Raw genomic sequence first — 14,138 nt, 5'->3', positions numbered from 1 at the left:
AAATTATAACGGCACGCAGAAAGAAATCAGTTGGTGGGCTGCTATATAGGTCTCGAGTGAGAACACCCCTCCATAGCTGTTGAAGTTCCTCCATAAGAGGCTCCATGAATAAATCAAAATCCTTTCCAGGACTTTTTTGGACCTGGGATGAGCAAGGTCATCATGTAGTTTGATTCTTTGGTGCAGACATTTGGAGGCATGTTGTAAGGGATAACAAGCATTGGCCACATGCTATATGTGGCGCTCTGGTGGCCAAATGGGTTAAATCCATCTGAAGCTAAGCCAAGTCTAATGTTTCTTGGGTCAGCAGCAAACTTTTTGTGTTTCTCATTGAAGCTTCTCCACTCACTACCATGTGATGGATGGCTCATTATTACATTCTGATCTCTGTACTCCTGGTTCCTAGAATGCCACAGTACATCCTCTCTTGTATCAGCATCATAAAACAACCTCTGCAATCTTGGTGTAATTGGAAAATGTCTCAGAACATTATGAGGAATCCTCTTCACAACATCGCCATCTTCCCATCTTGATGATTTGCATTTCGGGCACTCACTTAAGTTGGCATAATCCTTCCGGAACAGAACACAATTATTCTTACAAACATGGATCATATCATACCCAATTCCACCTACACGAAGGAAATTCTTCATTTTACTGTAGGTGTGTGGCAGCTCAGACGCATCTGGGAATGCTTTGCGGAAAGCAGCCAACATCGCATCGAATGATTTGTTGGTCATCTGCTCACATGTCTTCACCTGAAGAAAGGTGACCATAGCTGAGAATACTGAAAGCTTATTTCCTGAGGTGACAACCACATTGCATTGTTCCAACATGCGGGTCCACCGTTGTTCTTTTACAAGTGAAAGTTCAGGAAATGGACGAGCATTTAGTAGCATTGTTTCAATGTTGGGCAAACTCACTGGCTCCGCCACCACCAACTCCTCCTCCTCTTCCACCTGAGCATCAGGCAGATCAAGATGGTGATCTGCTGCTTCCACGCAGTCAGTAACATTGACGTTCACAACTTCACCATGATGAACCCACCTAGTATATCTGATCGACATCCCATACAAGTGTAGATGATTTTGCACAATTGACTGGAGTCTTGTAACTGAATTCATACATCTGCTACACGGGCAGAGCACATCTGATTTCGGACCACCGTACTCAGCTCTGATAAAGTTCACGAAGTTTTCAACCCCCTCCAACTATGAAGCGGAGAATCTTCGAGCAGAAGTTATCCAAGTCATGTCCATGTGTTTGACATACAAATTAGTTCTTCTACTAGATATTACAGTAAAAAAATATATGCTTTTTATGATGTCCAGAAAAAAATACCTAGGTCAATGTCTAAAGCTATGAAAAGATATTTGGATGAGCAGATCTAAGTAACGAAATATATTTAAAACTAATTCAGAAAACATAATTGAGTGGTAAATTATGGCAGGCTATTTCAACAGTCAATGAGGCCGAGCACACAACCATCGAACTATCTGTAACATCCCAAATTTTGCAAATTGGAATGTTATACACTATATCATCATGCATATCATATTTTCATGCATTTTGGTTGATCCTAGAAATTTCACGCAACTCAAGGACCTTCGGAGAGACTTGGAGATTTCGTTATTTTCATATTTGAGAGTTTTCTCAAATTTTGAAAAAAAAGGATCATTTGATTCATTTATTTCATCTTCAATTATTTTCCCAATATCAAAATATGAGAGAGGGAAATAATATAACTTTTCCCAAACTTAGGAAAAATGAAGATTTAATGAATAAATCAAATTTTGGTTTTCGGTGTTTGTTTGCTTTTTATTTGGATAGGGAAAAATGCATGTTTTCAAAAATCGCATTCTAGGTCCGGAGTAAAGTTCTTTTTGTTCGACTCATTTTTAGGAGTCAGGGAAAATTTACATTAGTAATTTTGGAGTTCGTTTAGTTTAGTTTTCTTTTGTTTTTCTACGCGCGAATCCAGTTAAAAAAAAGGACCAAGGCCAGCCGGGCCAAAGGCCCAGCCAGCCGGCCACCTCCCCAGCCAGCGCGCGTGCCAGGCGCAGCGCCAGGCCGCCGCCTCCCTTGCTCTAGGCCGAGTCCCAGAGGGACTCTAGGCCGGTTAGCCCCCCCTTTTTCCTTGTTTTGTTTTCCCTCTTTTGCTTGCCCCCTACCCCAAGTAATCCCCCCCACCTATATAAATACACCCCAACCCCCCCCTCTCCTCACATCAATCCCAAGCACCTCTCCTCCTTAGCCGCGCCCCACCCCGCGCCCCTCACCCGCCGCCGCCGCCCTATAGCCGCCGCCGCCGCCCTATAGCCGCCGTCGCCGCCGTTCGCCGGAGCCTTGCCGAGGTTGTCCCGCGCCGCGTCTCTTTTCTCCCCTCGGTTCAGTTTTTCTTCTTAACCGTTCCGGTTTTCTTTCGTTCTTTGTTTCGGTCCTTTCCGAAACCCTAGATCAGTTTTTGTTCTTCTTTCGGACCGTTCGTCTCAACGAACGTGATCACCGATTGTTCCCGGTTAACGAACGTCCGTTCGTTTAACCGTTCGTCTCTTTCTTTTCGTCGGATTTATTCCGCGATCATGATCTCAGATCCGATCTTCGTTCTAGTCTTTCTTCTCGCTTGTTTATCGGAATCAGGTGATTCAAGCGCCTGGAGTTTCGTTTCGAAACCGCCGTTCCGTCTAATCAACTTAAACAAGTTTTTGCCCTGGTAAAATTTGACCTAGTTTCAACTTGCTAGAACCGAGTTGTTTTCTTCCGCCGTTTGTTTTCTGTTTCTTTGTTCGGTTCGTTCTTTCTTTGCAACCGGAGTTCTTAAGTTGAACCTTCGGGTTCGTTCTCTTGTTCGAGTTTTACCTGTGCATTAGATGAGTACTTATTGTGTGCTTGTTGTTTGTCTGCGATAGATCACCCGGATTGCGCTGCTTGTTACTTCGATTCCCTAGGTCTCGCGGATCATCAGCAAGGAAAGTAACACTTTGATCATACCTTTTCTACAACCCATGTTTTATTGCATTAGATCAATCCTCTCACATTGCATGATTAGGATCTAATTAAACTGTGGGATGGGAAGTAGATGAGGTAGTACCTATCACCTGTATTATTATGAAACCTTTGGGAGTTACTTCTATGTTTGCTTATTATGCCATGCTATGCTAGTAGACGTGGATTGGGTGAGTGATATCCATGACAGATGTGAGTTGATAATTTTAATGGTTTATCTAAGGTGGCAACTTAAACACACATCTGGGTGGATTGAGGCACCTGATGTCTATCAGGACTTGCCTGTTTTATTTTGGACCGCCACCCAGGCTCAAAGGGATCATAAGATAATTCATGCTAGAAACTTCCGTGTGCAGCCACATGCTACTATGGGCTCTGGCATAGTTGACTAAGTTGTGCGAACTCTTACGGGGTGGACTAGCAGATGTAGGGGTTGTAGGTGGTACGGTCTACCCCACATGTAAGGTGCTAGCGCTTCTGAAAGACTATGTCTCGGTCATCCGTTTCTCAAACACCATGTAGTGCGAGAAAACAAACGGAGGCGATCGAGTCATGTGGGGAAAAGTGCGCAAACCTCTGCAGAGTGTACAAACTAATCATGATTAGCTGTGTCCCCGGTTATGGACAACTTGAGTATCTAGTACTTGAATATCATGTGAATCTCAACATGTTACTTCTAATTAATGTTGTTGGGTTTTAATTGTTCACTTAATTGGGATCGGAATGCTGTCAACCATTCTCGATGTTTAACAACTACCATGATAGTTAAATAAATTTATTCCTTTGCAGTAGGGAAAAACTGGCTTTACGCAAAACTGTAACCATAGAGCTTTCCACCAGCCATATATGCATATAGTATAGCTGTTTCATTCCATTACTCTCTATGTGTTACATTGCCAGCATATTCCATGTGCTGACCCGTTTTCGGGCTGCAACTTCTCATGTTGCAGACTTTTCAGACGACGAGTAAGGTGCTTTTAGGTCGTGGTTCTATACTGAGTGATGCCGTTGGAGTTGATGGACCCATTTATCACGGGAACCTTCAACGCCACTCTGCCTGAAGAGGAGCGCTGGAAGATTCAAGCTCACGTTCCGGGAAGGACATTCGCGCCAATCACGAAGCCCATAGATAGCGTTTTCAATGCACCAACCTGGAGTCTGGGGAAGAGCATGGCAGCTCATATCACCATAGGACGCATTGGAGAAGTTTATCAAGAAGACCTCAAGGACACTATCTACCAAATTTGCGGACGCCGAGATGAACAATGGGAGTTAGTCAGCACCAAGAAGGATAGATCCATTGCATCTTTCATCCAGGAATTAAACCAGCACATTTGACGCCACGAGAACCAAATGTGCAATGATATGATAGAGTTGAAGAATGCAAAGGCAAGGATCATCGAGCTAGAAGGAGAACTAAAGTCTACACGCAAGGACTACATGGACGAGATCGTAGCTCTAGCGAGACACAATGGCGATCTTAAGCAGGAGATTGAAGAACTCAAGAGGAAGTTAGCATCCAGGAAGGAAGACATGTACGTCGCATGTCCGGACAACTACATCATCATCGACGACACCGATTCGGATCCAAGTGAACCCGACTTTGAAGACGAAGCTGTAGCAGATATCATGGACCCTTCCACCGGTTCAAATTTCTAGATGACCACCAAATAGTAGTAGTATTCCCCCATGTAAACATTATAGTTCGAGCACTTATGCGATAGTTTTAGACTGATTGTAAGCCCTTGTTTGATTGAATGGAGTGAATTTGTGTGCATTTGCTCATGAGCATTGGGGTAGTGTTTTCTCTTTAGACCTCACTCTATTCTTAATTCTCGTCTTTTCTAAACCCTCAGATGCCTCTGAGACGTGACAATGGATTCCCACCGGAACTCACTCAGTTGATCCAGCAGCAGAATCAATTGATGCAGATGTTAGTCTAGAACCAACAGAACAACAACAACAACCCACCACCACCACCACCTGTTGACCACTTAGCTCGTTTCCTTAGGCTGAATCCGCCGGTGTTTTCCAGTAGCACCGAGCCAATAGTAGCAGATGATTGGCTCCGCAAGATAGGAAGGGAGTTGACCACTGCAGGATGCACGGATGGTGAGAAAGTGAAGTTTGCCGCACATCAGCTTGACGGACCCGCGGCAGCATGGTGGGAGAATTTCACAGCCATTTACCGAGTTGACAATGTCACATGGGATCAGTTTCAACAAGCTTTCCACACTGCCCATGTTTCAGCAGGAGCTATGGCCATAAAGAAGCGTGAGTTTCGCAACTTACGCCAAGGAGGAAGGACAATTGGCCAGTACGTTGACGATTTCAGCAAGTTAGCACATTATGCCCCAGATGACGTTGCTACGGATGCAGCTAAGCAGGAGAAGTTTCTGGAAGGACTGAATGATGAACTAAGCATGAAGTTGATGGTAGCGAGTTTCAACAACTACCAGGAGTTGGTAGATCGTGCCATCATGATTGAAGGAAAGCAACAGCAGATTGAGAACCGTAAGAGGAAGTATGGACAGGGGAAGTATAACTCTGGAGCCCAGCAGAAGCCCCGTTTTACCCCTAAACCGGGATTTCAGTTTCAGCATACCCATGGAGGAGGTAGTTCGCACAACCATAATGGCCACAAGAATGGTAATGGGAATAGAGGAAGCAACGGCCAGAACCGGACCACCCCATCGACCCCAACCAAGAGAGATCTGAGTCAAGTCACCTGTTTCAAGTGTTCCAAGACCGGACATTATGCCAATGAATGTTCCGAAGGCCAGAATGGAAATGGCAATGGAAGCTCTGGGAAAAAGCCAAACCCTTTCAATAGGGGACAGGTGAACCACGTTAATGTGGACGAGGTTGAAGATCAACCCGATGCAGTAATCGGTAAGTTTCTGGTTAAGTCATTTACCGCACTCGTTCTTTTTGATACTGGTGCATCGCATTCATACATATCAAGGGGATTTGTGGATAAATATAACCTGCGAACCCAAGCCCTTAGGACACCCATGTTAGTGAGCTCACCAGGAGCGGAGTTTATGGCTAGACGATGGTGTGATCGGTTACCATTAAGGATTGGTAACTATGTGTTTCCCTCAGACCTAATAGTATTGGAATCTCAAGGATTGGATGTGATATTAGGCATGGATTGGTTGTCGATGTATGGAGGAAACATCGATTGCGCCAGTAAGACAATTTTGCTTACCACACCAGAAGGAAGAAGGATCAAGTATGTATCCCGGCATGTGCCAAACAGGACACAAGTAAACTACCTAACAGGAGTTGTGCAAGAAGAAGTACCAGTGGTAAAGGATTTTCCTCATGTATTTCCTGAGGAATTACCAGGCATGCCACCGGATAGAGACATTGAGTTTTTGATTGAGTTATTGCCAGGTACAGGCCCAATATCGAAGCGACCGTACCGGATTCCAGCAAAGGATTTGGTGGAAATTAAGAATCAGATTAAGGAGTTATTGGATAAAGGTTACATTCGCCCAAGTTCTTCGCCTTGGGGATCACCCGTACTTCTAGTGGAAAAGAAGGATGGATCATTAAGGATGGTTGTAGATTATCGGGGATTGAATGAAGTAACCATCAAGAATAAGTACCCACTGCCAATGATCAACGATCTGTTTGATCGGTTGCAAGGAGCTAAAGTGTTTTCCAAGATCGATTTGTGATCAGGGTACCATCAATTGAAGATTCGGGAGCAGGACATACCTAAGACATCATTCACCACGAGATATGGACTGTATGAGTATACCGTTATGTCATTTGGATTGACTAACGCACCTACCTATTTTATGAACCTGATGAACAAAGTGTTTATGGAGTTTTTGGATAAGTTCGTCGTAGTGTTCATTGATGACATTCTGGTTTATTCAAAGAATGAAGAGGAGCATAAGGAACATTTGCATTTGGTTTTGGAGAAACTAAGGGAACATCAGTTATACGCTAAATTCAGCAAATGTGAGTTTTGGTTGAAGGAAGTTGGATTCCTCGGACACGTTATATCCGGAGAAGGTATAGCAGTTGACCCCACAAAGGTTGAGACCGTAACCGAATGGGAAGCACCAACGACAGTTGGAGAGATCCGGAGTTTTCTTGGACTCACAGGATACTACCGGAGGTTCATTGAGAACTTTTCAAAGATTGCAAAGCCTATGACTGAATTGTTGAAGAAGGATACTAAGTTCAAATGGACTGAGGAGTGTGAGGCTAGTTTCCAGGAGTTGAAGAAACGTTTGGTTACCTCACCAGTATTGATTTTGCCAGATCAGACCAAGGATTATGAGGTGTATTGCGACGCTTCACATCAAGGACTTGGAGCAGTGCTTATGCAGGAAGGGAGAGTTGTTTCGTATGCTTCACGGCAACTGAAGCCTCATGAGTTGAATTATGCCACGCATGATTTGGAGTTAGCATCTGTAGTGCATGCATTGAAAACTTGGAGACATTTCCTCATTGGAAATCATTGTGAGGTGTACACGGATCACAAGAGTTTGAAGTACATTTTCACGCAGAAGGAGTTGAACCTCAGACAAAGGAGATGGTTGGAGCTCATCAAGGATTATGACATGAGATTGCATTACCATCCCAGAAAAGCTAATGTGGTAGCTGACGCATTGAGCCATAAGAGCCATGTCAACACCCTAGTGATGAGAGAAGTACCAAAGGAGTTAGCAGAAAACCTTCGTGAGCTATGTTTGGAAATAGTTCCAAGAGGCTATGTAGCAACATTGGAGATTCTGTCAACATTGATGGATAAGATCAGAGAAGCTCAGAAATCTGACAAGGAGATTGCTGCTATAAAAGAGAAATTGAGCGAAGGAAAAGCAAAGGGATTTCGTGAGGATGAGCACGATACCTTATGGTTTGAGGACCGTGTTTATGTGTCCAATGACCCGAAGATCAGGAAGTTGATTTTGCAAGAGGCACATGATTCACCGTATTCGATTCACCCAGGGAATACCAAGATGTATTTGGATTCGAAGGAAACATTCTGGTGGACCGGAATGAAGAAGGATATTGTAGCATATGTAGCAGTTTGTGACGTATGTCAGAGAGTAAAGGCAGAGCATCAGAAGCCAGCAGGATTGTTACAACCATTGCCGATACCCGAATGGAAGCGGGATAAGATAGGCATGGATTTTATCACAGGACTACCCAGGACGAAAGCAGGTTATGACTCGATATGGGTAGTAGTTGATCGTGTGACAAAGGTAGCACATTTTATTCTAGTTAAGACCACTTACACCAGTGCTAAGTTGGCGAAGATATACATGACTAGGATCATTTGTTTGCATGGAGTTCCGAGGAGTACCTTATCAGATAGAGGAACCCAATTTACCTCAAAGTTTTGGAATCAGTTGCATGAAACTTTAGGAACCAGACTATATTTCAGCACAGCTTTTCATCCGCAGACGGATGGACAGACCGAGAGAGTCAATCAGATTTTGGAAGATATGCTGAGAGCTTGTGCACTAGATTATGGATCTAGTTGGGACGATAACTTGCCCTATGCGGAGTTTTCTTATAACAACAGTTACCAAACCAGTTTGAAGATGGCACCTTTCGAAGCTTTATATGGAAGGAGGTGCAGGACACCGTTGTCATGGGACGAAGTTGGAGACCGTCAATTCTTTGGACCAGATTTGATTAAGGAGTCTGAACGGAAAGTTAAGTTGATTCGCGATAGGCTCAAGGTAGCCCAGTCCAGGCAGAAGAGCTACGCAGATTCTAAACGCAAGGAGGCAGTTTACGAAACCGGAGACAGAGTTTATCTCTGAGTATCCCCACTTCGAGGAGTTAAGCGCTTTGGAGTTAAGGGAAAGTTAGCACCGCGTTTCGTTGGACCGTACAAGATCTTGCAACGTATGGGACAAGTCGCTTATAAGTTGGAATTACCAGAGGAGCTGTCAGGAGTTCATGATGTATTCCATGTTTCTCAGCTGAAGAAATGTCATGCCGAGATGGCGGAGGTACCGCTAAGAGATATCGTGCCACTCGAAGCGATTCAGTTGAAGGACGACTTAACGTATGAGGAGAAGCCAGTCAAGATTCTCGATTATGCCAGCAAAGTTACCCGCAGCAAGGTTGTCAAGTTTTGCAAAGTTCAGTGGAACCACCACTCAGAGGATGAAGCCACCTGGGAGAGAGAAGAAGATTTTCTCAAGGACCACCCTCACCTATTTTCTAGCCAACCCGAATCTCGAGGGCGAGATTCATCTTAAGGGGGGTAGGTTTGTAACATCCCAAATTTTGCAATTTGGAATGTTATACACTAGATCATCATGCATATCATATTTTCATGCATTTTGGTTGATCCTAGAAATTTCACGCAACTCAAGGACCTTCGGAGAGACTTGGAGATTTTGTTTTTTTCATATTTGAGAGTTTTCTCAAATTTTGAAAAAAAGGATCATTTGATTCATTTATTTCATCTTCAATTATTTTCCCAATATCAAAATATGAGAGAGGGAAATAATATGACTTTTCCCAAACTTAGGAAAAATGAAGATTTAATGAATAAATCAAATTTTGGTTTTCGGTGTTTGTTTGCTTTTTATTTGGATAGGGAAAAATGCGCGTTTTCAAAAATTGCATTCTAGGTCCGGAGTAAAGTTCATTTTGTTCGACTCATTTTTAGGAGTCGGGGAAAATTTACTTTAGTAATTTTGGAGTTCATTTAGTTTAGTTTTCTTTTGTTTTTCTGCGCGCGAATCCAGTTAAAAAAAGGACCAAGGCCAGCCGGGCCAAAGGCCCAGCCAGCCGGCCGCCTCCCCAGCCAGCGCGCGCGCCAGGCGCAGCGCCAGGCCGCCGCCTCCCTCGCTCTAGGCCGAGTCCCAGAGGGACTCTAGGCCGGTTAGCCCCCCCTTTTTCCTTGTTTTGTTTTCCCTCTTTTGCTTGCCCCCTACCCCAAGTAATCCCCCCCACCTATATAAATACACCCCAACCCCCCCCTCTCCTCACATCAATCCCAAGCACCTCTCCTCCTTAGCCGCGCCCCACCCCGCGCCCCTCACCCGCCGCCGCTGCCCTATAGCCGCCGCCGCCCTATAGCCGCCGTCGCCGCCGTTCGCCGGAGCCTTGCCGAGGTTGTCCCGCGCCGCGTCTCTTTTCTCCCCTCGGTTCAGTTTTTCTTCTTAACCGTTCCGGTTTTCTTTCGTTCTTTGTTTCGGTCTTTTCCGAAACTCTAGATCGGTTTTTGTTCTTCTTTCGGACCGTTCGTCTCAACGAACGTGATCACCGATTGTTCCCGGTTAACGAACGTCTGTTCGTTTAACCGTTCGTCTCTTTCTTTTCGTCGGATTTATTCCGCGATCGTGATCTCAGATCCGATCTTCGTTCTAGTCTTTCTTCTCGCTTGTTTATCGGAATCAGGTGATTCAAGCACCTAGAGTTTTGTTTTGAAACCGCCGTTCCATCTAATCAACTTAAACAAGTTTTGCCCTGGTAAAATTTGACCTAGTTTCAACTTGCTAGAACCGAGTTGTTTTCTTCCGCCGTTTGTTTTCTGTTTCTTTGTTCGGTTCGTTCTTTCTTTGCAACCGGAGTTCTTAAGTTGAACCTTCTGGTTCGTTCTCTTGTTCGAGTTTTACCTGTGCATTAGATGAGTACTTATTGTGTGCTTGTTGTTTGTCTGCGATAGATCACCCGGATTGCGCTGCTTGTTACTTCGATTCCCTAGGTCTCGCGGATCATCAGCAAGGAAAGTAACACTTTGATCATACCTTTTCTACAACCCATGTTTTATTGCATTAGATCAATCCTCTCACATTGCATGATTAGGATCTAATTAAACTGTGGGATGGGAAGTAGATGAGGTAGTACCTATCACCTGTATTATTATGAAACCTTTGGGAGTTACTTCTATGTTTGCTTATTATGCCATGCTATGCTAGTAGACGTGGATTGGGTGAGTGATATCCATGACAGATGTGAGTTGATAATTTTAATGGTTTATCTAAGGTGGCAACTTAAACACACATCTGGGTGGATTGAGGCACCTGATGTCTATCAGGACTTGCCTGTTTTATTTTGGACCGCCACCCAGGCTCAAAGGGATCATAAGATAATTCATGCTAGAAACTTCCGTGTGCAGCCACATGCTACTATGGGCTCTGGCATAGTTGACTAAGTTGTGCGAACTCTTACGGGGTGGACTAGCAGATGTAGGGGTTGTAGGTGGTACGGTCTACCCCACATGTAAGGTGCTAGCGCTTCTGAAAGACTATGTCTCGGTCATCCGTTTCTCAAACACCATGTAGTGCGAGAAAACAAACGGAGGCGATCGAGTCATGTGGGGAAAAGTGCGCAAACCTCTGCAGAGTGTACAAACTAATCATGATTAGCTGTGTCCCCGGTTATGGACAACTTGAGTATCTAGTACTTGAATATCATGTGAATCTCAACATGTTACTTCTAATTAATGTTGTTGGGTTTTAATTGTTCACTTAATTGGGATCGGAATGCTGTCAACCATTCTCGATGTTTAACAACTACCATGATAGTTAAATAAATTTATTCCTTTGCAGTAGGGAAAAACTGGCTTTACGCAAAACTGTAACCATAGAGTTTTCCACCAGCCATATATGCATATAGTATAGCTGTTTCATTCCATTACTCTCTATGTGTTACATTGCCAGCATATTCCATGTGCTGACCCGTTTTCAGGCTGCAACTTCTCATGTTGCAGACTTTTCAGACAACGAGTAAGGTGCTTTTTGGTCGTGGTTCTATTCTCAGTGATGCCGTTGGAGTTGATGGACCCATTTATCTTCTGAGTCTTCCGCTGTTATCGTTATTAGATGGCCTTAAGCCATATTTATTGTAATAAGTTCTCTTTGAGACAACGATGTAATAAGTGTGTGATTGCCACTCTGCTATAAATCCTTCGATGTACTGTGTGGTGCCAGCATTACTGATCCAGGGATGACACCTGAGCACAGAGCACTTGATCCATTCGGGTCGGGTCGCTACACTATCGAAGGCCATTGTAGCAACAAAGATCGAGAATAAAACAGTGTAGAGCCATTTCACCTAACAGATTGGATACTAGACCATGGCAATCCACGTCACAATAAGTATATGGCAGGATATTTTAGCAACTAATCGGGATTGGCATGCCATCTCAGCTAAGCAGATTGAGTGCAGAACAGAGCAAGGAAGCTTCTTAAGCAGAGCATATTGACTGTAAACTACTTCCGCAAACAGTGAGATTAACAGTGTCTATCACCTAACATTCAGCGCTACACCGACATGCACGGGACCTCAGTCTAGAATGCGTGTACTGTGGGAGAAGCTGACCGACATGCGTCTCTAGAGAATGTCGCCAGCGGTGGCGGTGCTAACCGCAGTGCTCCTCCACAAGAACGTCGCCAGCGGTGGCGGTGCGGCTCGAGGACGGCAGTTGACGAGAGCGTACTGTGGGAGTGTGATACGTCTCCAACGTATCAATAGTTTTTGATTGTTCCATGCTATTATATTATTTGTTTTGGATGTTTAATGGGCTTTATTATGCACTTTTATATTATTTTTGGGCCTAACCTATTAACTGAAGGCCCAGTGCAAATTGCTGTTTTTTTGCCTATTTGAGTGTTTCGCAGAAAAGGAATATCAAACGGAATGAAACCTTCGCGAGGATATTTTTTTGGAACAAACGTGATCCAGGAGACTTGGAGTGGACGTCAAGGAAGCAGCAAGGTGGCCACGAGGTAGGAGGGCACGCCTAGGGGGGCAGGCGCGCCCCCCACCCTCGTGGGCCCCTCGCAGCTCCACTGACCTACTTCTTTAGCCTATATATACTCATATACCCTGAAAACAACCAGGAGCACCACGAAACCCTATTTCCACCGCCCCAACCTTCTGTACCCATGAGATCCCATCTTGGGGCCTTTTTCGGTGCTCTGCCGGAGGGGGAATCGATCACGGAGGGCTTCTACATCAACACCATAGCCTCTCCGATGATGTGTGAGTAGTTTGCCATAGACCTTCGGGTCCATAGTTATTAGCTATATGGCTTCTTCTCTCTCTTTGGATCTCAATACAAAGTTCTCCTTGATTCTCTTAGAGATCTATTCGACGTAATTCTCTTTTGTGGTGTGTTTGTCGAGATCCGATGAATTGTGGGTTTATGATTGAGGGAGTCCTGGATTAGGGGGTGTCCGGATAGCCGGACTGTTGGACTATGAAGATACAAGATTGAAGACTTCGTCCCGTGTCCGGATGGGACTCTACTTGGCGTGGAAGGCAAGCTAGGCAATACAGATATGTATATCTCATCCTTTGTAACCGACCTTGTGTAACCCTAGCCCCCTCCGGTGTCTATATAAACCGGAGGGTTTTAGTCCGTAGGACAACAGACAATCACACCATAGGCTAGCTTTTAGGGTTTAGCCTCTCCGATCTCGTGGTAGATCAACTCTTTTAATACTCATATTACCAAGTATAATCAAGCAGGACATAGGGTTTTACCTCCATCAAGAGGGCCCGAACCTGGGTAAAACATCGTGTCCCCTGCCTCCTCTTACCATCCGCCTTAGACGCATAGTTCGGGACCCCCTACCCGAGATCCGCCGGTTTTGACACCGACATTGGTGCTTTCATTGAGAGTTCCTCTGTGTCGTCACCGTTAGGCTTGATGGCTCATATGGTTATCGATAGCGATGCAGTCCAGGGTGAGACTTTTCTCCCCAGACAGATCTTTGTATTCGGCGGCTTCGCACTACGGGCCAACTCGCTTGGCCATCTCGAGCAGATCGGGAGTTATGCCCCTGGCCATCAGGCCAGGCTTGGAAGCTTAAACTACACGGCAGATATCCGCGGAGACTTGATCTTTGACGATTCGAAGCCTTTGCCTAGTGCGCCACACGGTCGCGATGAGCATGATTTAGCTCTGTCATCGGACAGTGTCCAAGAGATCACGCCGGCAACCGCTCCGACCCTCAATTCGGAGCCAGTTGCGTCGTCCATGGGCGGGTGGATAGACCCTGCCACGGAGGTCGTATCCTCAGCGGTGATCGAGCCGAATATCGACCTTACCCTTCACGAGAGCCGTGATGCCACACTGCCGGATCCTTCCCCAGCCACGGACTCCCAACCGCCTGCGTCCATGCCTATCGAAT

Source organism: Triticum urartu, chromosome 3, assembly GCF_003073215.2.
Source record: "Triticum urartu cultivar G1812 chromosome 3, Tu2.1, whole genome shotgun sequence".
In the NCBI taxonomy this organism is placed as follows: domain Eukaryota; kingdom Viridiplantae; phylum Streptophyta; class Magnoliopsida; order Poales; family Poaceae; genus Triticum; species Triticum urartu.
This window is presented reverse-complemented; position numbering follows the sequence as displayed.